The sequence below is a fragment of the Boleophthalmus pectinirostris genome, unplaced genomic scaffold, assembly GCF_026225935.1.
Source record: "Boleophthalmus pectinirostris isolate CB_2022bp ecotype Guang Dong unplaced genomic scaffold, ASM2622593v1 HiC_scaffold_13, whole genome shotgun sequence".
NCBI lineage: Eukaryota > Metazoa > Chordata > Actinopteri > Gobiiformes > Gobiidae > Boleophthalmus > Boleophthalmus pectinirostris.
Window position 1 is genome coordinate 2,373,870 of NW_026571036.1, and position 7,601 is coordinate 2,381,470.

The window sequence follows — 7,601 nt, forward strand, 5'->3', positions numbered from 1 at the left end:
CCTCAGACCTCACCTGTAACACTGTCAAAACAATCAAAGCATGTCCATGGAAACAAGCAGGTGGACCCATCACCAGAAATGTTACATAGTGCACCATTAAACAAAGAATGTGAATAATTTTTGCAGCATCATGTGCTGCTGCACTGTGCCAAGTATATACCATCGTTTATTTTTGTTTATGTACAAAAACAGTCTATAGTTTGTGTTCTTTTTAATCTGGTCCTTTGAGCTCTTGGACTCGGTTCAGACCCACAAACCCTGCATCTATTGATCTTGTGTTTTCTCTACTGTCCTTAAGCATTTTCTGTGCTAAAATTACTCTGTGAATCACTATGTTTCCAGGAGCTAGTTTTATTTACTGGGATAATGTCAAATTATTTATAACACTGTAAAAAAGACAAACAAATGCCTATAGTTTTTTTATTATTATTATTATTTTTTTTATAAAGATATAGATTACTACTGTATGGTCACAGATTGTTGGAGACTCAAGCTCTTTAGAGGTCTCGGATGGACTGAGCCACTCTGTCCCCATTAATAGCTTTAACTTATCTTTTTTCTTCCAGTTTCATTCCCTAAAGTATTTTTTATTGTTTGTTTGTATTGCTTTTACTTTGAGTGCATCCTTGAGTACATCCCCATTGCATTGTGAATGAATTCGGGCTACATGGCGGCATTGTATATGGGCCAAATCCTCCATGTAATTTCTTCTTCTTTTTCCTTTGCGTAAAATGATTAACCCATTATCCAAACAATCCGATATATTGTAAAAAAAAAAAAAAAAAAAAAAGAGAGTCTTTGTTGAATAGTATTTTGCACTATGTACATATATATCTTCTTTTTACTTTAAATTCTATTATTTAAATGTTTGTATATTTGTAAACATTGTCTTGACTTTGTGAGATGTAGATATAATCCAAACCAATTTCCTATCACATCACCTAATTGACTTTTGTTTTCAGAAATCAAGAACTATTGAACCTTCTCCCAGCTCCTTGATTACCTTTAGTACTATTATCAAAGCGCACATATAAAGTCAATGGATGGTGGAGCATCAAATCATACGGCTGTGTCAAACCAGTGTCTGACCCCACAGCCGGGGCGGGACACAAGATAAATATGGTGTCTTTCCGTATTAACCTGGATGTAGCTCTGCTCTGTGTAATTGCATTTCTCTCCATTCATCAGCACAAAACGTAATCTTGTTTTTCACACATCCACCGAGTGAGAGAAGGAGTACTGATGCTGTTGTCACGGCGTCATTGCACCTTTGTCTCACACTTCACCTCAGACAGGGCCCGGATTCTTATAAACAAGTTAAATTACCTCAACAGCAATTTTGCCCAATTTGCTGACGATTCAAGATTATAACGTATCCGAAATCTTGCAAAATTCTGAAAATGAACTGTGTTAAATATGTACAATTTAACTTTTATGGTCGCGGCATCTGCTTGTCTCCATGGAGATATTATTGCTTTGCCTGAAGTATGCACGGTATGACTTTAGATATATATAGCATTTATTCATCACAGGTGTTTTTAGTGCTCAAAAATAGAAAAATATCCTTCTGTGAATAGAGGCAGCTCTCCACAGATCTGAACTGTGATGATAGATTACAGATTATATAACTGATAGATGATAGATGATAGATAGGTTTAATCACCATCAATTGTAGACAAAGCAATAATATTTCAGTGGAGGCAAACAGGTGGCAAATATTACTCAGTGAGAATCCAGTTTTATTATTATTATTATTATTATTATTATTATTATTATTATTATTTATGCAACAAAAACATCTGTAACTGAATAAATGCAAGACAGAAATTTAACACCGCTTTTGGGGCATTCAAGGCAAAGCAATAACATTTCCATGGTGACAAGCAGGTAGCGTACACCCCGCCAGAAAAGTTACACAGTGCACCTTTAAAGGCCCATGCAAACTGTTGTTGTGTGTGTGTTGTGACTCAGATGACTAAACTGAGCGCTCATATTTGGTTTCAGTCCTTGGACAGACTTCAAAGCCGGCCGTAAGAGACAGAAGTCCAGCTGTGCTTTTGTGAGGGCTCCTGATGACAGCAGCACAAACACCTTTATCTTCAAAAGAGTTTTACTTCGACACACGTCCGTCCTTCTCAGAGCAAACTGCAACCGCGGAGACAGGCCAGGAAATACTCCACAAAGGACCTGCTTCTGACAACAAGATACACCTATACTGTGGTAAAGGGCACGTCTAGTAGTGGCACATACATGTCTGATACTGGCTCATGTAGTAGTAGTAGTAGTATTATATACATTTCTGATACTGGTTGATGCAGTAGTAGTAGTAGTAATAGTAGTAGTAGTAGTATATACATGTCTGATACTGGCTGATGCAGAAGTAGTAGTAGTAGTAGTACTATATACATTTCTGATACTGGTTGATGCAGTAGTAGTAGTAGTAATAGTAGTAGTAGTACTATATACATTTCTGATACTGGCTGATGCAGTATAGTAGTAGTAGTAGTAGTAGTAGTAGTAGTAATAGTAGTAGTAGTAAATACATATCTGATACTGGCTAATGCAATAGTAGTAGTGGTAGTAGTAGTATATACATGTCTGATACTGGCTGATGCAGTAGTAGTAGTAGTATTATATACATTTCTGATACTGGTTGATGCAGTAGTAGTATATACATGCCTGATACTGGCTGATGCAGTAGTAGTAGTAGTAGTAGTAGTAGTAATAGTAGTAGTAGTAAATACATATCTGATACTGGCTAATGCAGTAGTAGTAGTAGTGGTAGTAGTAGTATATACATGTCTGATACTGGCTCATGCAGTAGCTGTAGTAATAGTAGTAGTAGTAGTAGTAGTAGTAGTAGTAGTAGTGGTAAATACATATCTGATACTGCCTAATGCAGTAGTAGTAGTAGTAGTAGTAGTAGTAGTAGTAGTAGTAGTAGTAGTAGTAGTAGTAGTAGTAGTAGTAGTAGTAGTAGTAGTAGTAGTAGTAGTAGTAGTAGTAGTAGTAGTAGTAGTAGTAGTAGTAGTAGTAGTAGTAGTAGTAGTAGTAGTAGTAGTAGTAGTAGTAGTAGTAGTAGTAGTAGTAGTAGTTGCAGTAGTAGTAGTAGTAGTAGTAGTAGTAGTAGTAGTAGTAGTAGTAGTAGTAGTAGTTGCAGTAGTAGTAGTAGTAGTAGTAGTAGTAGTAGTAGTAGTAGTAGTAGCAGATACATATCTGATACGTGTTCTTGTATTTTCTGTATTCCAGTTGAGGAAAACAACAAGTGTAAATTGTAAAACAGCTATTTGGTAAAAACAGGAGTAAATGATCGACGCTGCCGGACACATTTTAAAAGACATTTTGTTGGATGAGAACTATACGGAAACAATGGCCAGGGACAGACAATTGTTGTTGGATAAAAACCTGTAGAAATAACTGCCTGAGATAAGGGACAAGTGGGTGTTTTGTTTGAGTCTATGAGCCCACCCAAACTTCCAATTTTATCAACCTCAGCTAACCTCCATGATGACTAATCCTCAACAACTAAGCAGCGAGCCCTCTGCATTTTCTCTCTGTTTCTCATTAAAATAAGATAAAATGTTTTCTCATTGCATCTATATTGAGGAAATATCTTCTTTCAAAAATGTACTCATGAATCACTGCATTTCTAGCGTTCTGAATACAATTATGAATAAAAGGCCCTGAACCTAATTTTCCCCATTGTATATGAGCAAAATGTGTGCTGCTGTAGTACAGTTATAGTTTAGAAGCAGCTCTTGAGGTCATAATATGTCTGCTGTGTGCTGTCTCCATTTGCATTTTGTTGTCCATTAATCATGAAGTGCACGCTAACATGCTATTTGTTGGTAGCATTAAAGTCAGTGGAAAACTCTGCTCCGGTCTCTGAGAGTCATGAAAAATGCTTATAAACTCATCGTAGTGAATAATTTTAGAATGCTCAGAATGCATAAGGTGAGGAAAGTGAGGAATAACTTTGCACCTTTTAAAATAAACTTGAGTTTTCACATTTTTTAAGGCTGTAAAAAACAAGTATAGCACCCTTTAAATTATTATATTTATTGTGTGGCTGTAATGCAAAATCTATATCTGAATGTATCTGTCATACGTTGGCCTGTTTAGTTCTGCCATCACTGTGGAAACGGCCACTGCTATCCGTGGATTTCATCTTTGTGTTATGGGCAACATGTTAAGGACTTGTCGCCATCGAAAAGATATGATATTTTATTTTAGATTAGTAATTTCTATAGAAAATGTTTTAATTTTGTCCCATCATTCCCTGAAAACCCCTGATCCTCCCCTAAACTGTTCACCTTCCTCCGACTACTGTCTCCCTCTAATATACAATCTCTGAACCCCATTCCTCCTCCTCCTTACTTGAACGAAACCGGGTAACTGGACAGTGTGTTTCAAGTGTCCTGCTCATGGACACAACAACAACAACAGTAATAGTTTTGGACACGACTCAAACCCACAAACCTGACACTAAAAAACACTGGGCTATGTTCCCACAGCCCCATGGTCCCACATTTCTAAGATTTTTATTTTTATTTTCTTATTTTCTTATCTCAAAATTAAACTCTAAGTCAAGTCATTTTTATTTTTATTCCGGATTTAAATTGATTCAGAGTCGTTTCAACTGCTGCTGGAGAACAGATCGGGTGTAATTGACAAAAAAATTGGGAGAAATTGGATAAAATCTGATGCAAAATGATGATAAAGGAAATGTGGGAACATAGAGACTAATTTTGAAAAAAAAAAAAAGAAAGAAAACTTAGATATGAGGGAATATAGAGCTAAGAGAACTTAGTTGCAGGAACATAGATGTCGGAACATAGAGATAAGGGAAAATAGAGCTGAAGGAACATGGAGATGAGGGAAATAGATCTGAGGGAACATAGAGATGAGGGAACATAGCTGTAGGAACATAGAGCTGTGGGAACATAGAGATTAGGGAACATAGAGCTGTGGGAACACAGAGTTGAGGGAACATAGAGCTGAAGGAACATAGAGCTGTAGGAACGTAGAGTTGAGATGAGGGAACATAGAGCTGTGAGAAATGATGAAGCTGTGGGAACATAGAGCTGTGAAATAGAGTTGAGAACATAGAGCTGAGAACATAGAGCTGTGGGAACATAGATGAAAGTGGAACATAAGAGACTGTGGGAACATAGAGAGAGCTGAGGGAACATAGATCTGAAGAAACATAGAGCTGTGGGAACATAGAACTGAGGAACATAGAGCTGAGGGAAACATAGATCTGAGGAACATAGAGCTGAACATGAGGGAACATAGAGCTGAGGGAAATAGAGAGGGAACATAGAGATGTGGAACATAGAGCTGTGGGAACATAGACTGTGGGAACATAAGACTGTGGGAACATAGAGCTGAGGAAACATAGAGTGAGGGAACATAGAGTGGGAACATAGAGATGTGGGAACATAGAGCTGTGGGAACATAGAGCTGAAGGAACATAGAGCTGTGGGAACATAGAGCTGTGGGAACATAGAACTGAGGGAACATAGAGCTGAGGAAACATAGAGCTGAGGGAACATAGAACTGAGGGAACATAGAGATGAGGGAACATAGAGCTGAGGAACATAGAACTGAGGAACATAGAGCTGAGGGAACATAGAGCTGAGGGAACATAGAACTGAGGAACATAGAGAACATAGAGATGGGAACATAGAGAACATGAGGGAGAACATAGAGCTGTGGGAACATAGAACTGATGGGAACATAGAACATAGAACTGAGGAACATAGACTGAGGAAACATAGAGATGAGGGAACATAGAGATGTGGGAACTTAGAGCTGTGGGAACATAAATTTTTTTGTCCCGAACTTAAAGTGCATTTGACAGGTCGTGTTTTGTTTCTAATTTTATTTCTCGGTTTGGTGGATTGTCCCTGTGGTCGATATTTATTATAATTTTGCATCAGTTTAGCGGCAGTTTTTGAAAAGTAGAAAACAAAAAATACAAAAAAATACAGGAAATATGTCTGAGTTGTAAAGCAGAATCTCTCTGCCTAAAACTTCATCCAAAAGACAGAGACAATTCATGCACAAAGACATTTTAAAGCTTCGTTTTGATAAATAAAGCTGTGCAGATTTATTTGTACGAGTCTCATCCGAACTATTGTGTAATTTTCTTGTTTACATTACGGTTGCTAGGTAACAGTTAACGACTGACCTCTGCAGACCAGCTGATAATAATATGAGATTATTAAAGGCAAAGAGCTTCATCAACACAAACGGCCCAGGGTCTCTGAGGGAATAATAATGTTTTATAAAGAACTGAACCAGGACTGAACCAGGACTCAACCAGGACTCAACCAGGACTCAACCAGGACTGAACCAGGACCGAACCAGGACCAAACCAGGACTCTAAAACCTGGACATAACCAATCCAAACATAACTACATCACATCATAAAAACGGCTTCTAAAACCAAAAATATAAACCTCCAGAATTCTATGATTTTTACCTTGATTTGAAAAATAAGTCTGATTTTTATCTCACCTGATTCTGGTGATTTCAAAATCAGCCCCAGCTTTGACGACGACTCCAAACGAGACCTTTAATGTTCCTCTTCAGATTTTCAAACACAAATAAATAGATAAATAAGACTTGAAACAGACTTGGACAGTCCAGTTTGCTCCTGTCAGATCCACACTCAAGGTTCTGGTTTAGTCCGGTCGGGTTCTGGGTTAGTCCGGTCGGGTTCTGGGTTAGTCCGGTCGGGTTCTGGGTTAGTCCGGTCGGGGTCCAGTCCTTTTGTATCACGGACGAGTCTCATGAACACAGAGCTAAAATTAAACATGCTCTCACCACAGACAGCAGCTGAGCAGATCCAAGCCAACAGTGGGCCAGACCAGGAGAGACCTGGGATAGTCCTGGGATAGTCCTGAGTTAAACCTGGTTTAGACCTGGGCTAGACCTGGTTCAGTTCTGTTTTAGACCTGGGTTAGACCTGCTTTAATCAAGGGTTAAACCTGGACTGACCTGGTTTAGTCCTTGGTAAGTCCTGGATAAGATTTGGACTAAACCTGGGTTAGACCTGGGATAGTCCTGGTTTAGACCTGGTTTAGTCCAGTTTTTGCACTGTTTTAGCCTGGGTTTGGCCTGGTTCAGTGCTGGTTTTGTCCTGACCTGGTCCAGAGGTTAGAGTTTTACAGATGTTATTAAAATCAGATGATAAATAAAACTTTTGCACAAAATATTTAAGAATAATCTGTATTAAATGAACTTTATGTGTTTATGATTTAAGATAAATAAATGTGTCAGTTACAAAAGAGAAAATGATTTAGAACATGATAAAAAATAAAATGTGCACACAGCGTTCTCTAGTGGAAAATCAGTGCTATTACACGATTTACACAACCAGGACTAAACCAGGACTAAACCAGATCTAAAACAGGACTAAATTGGGTTTGAACCAGGACTAAACTGAGTCAAAAACAGGACTAAACCAGAACTAAACCAGGTCTTAACCAGGACTGAACCAGGACTAAATTAGGACTGATCCGGTGTCCTGTCAAAACGGCCTACCTGTCAATTTGAGCTCCCGAGGCAGAAATTTTGCAGCAGAATCCTGATGT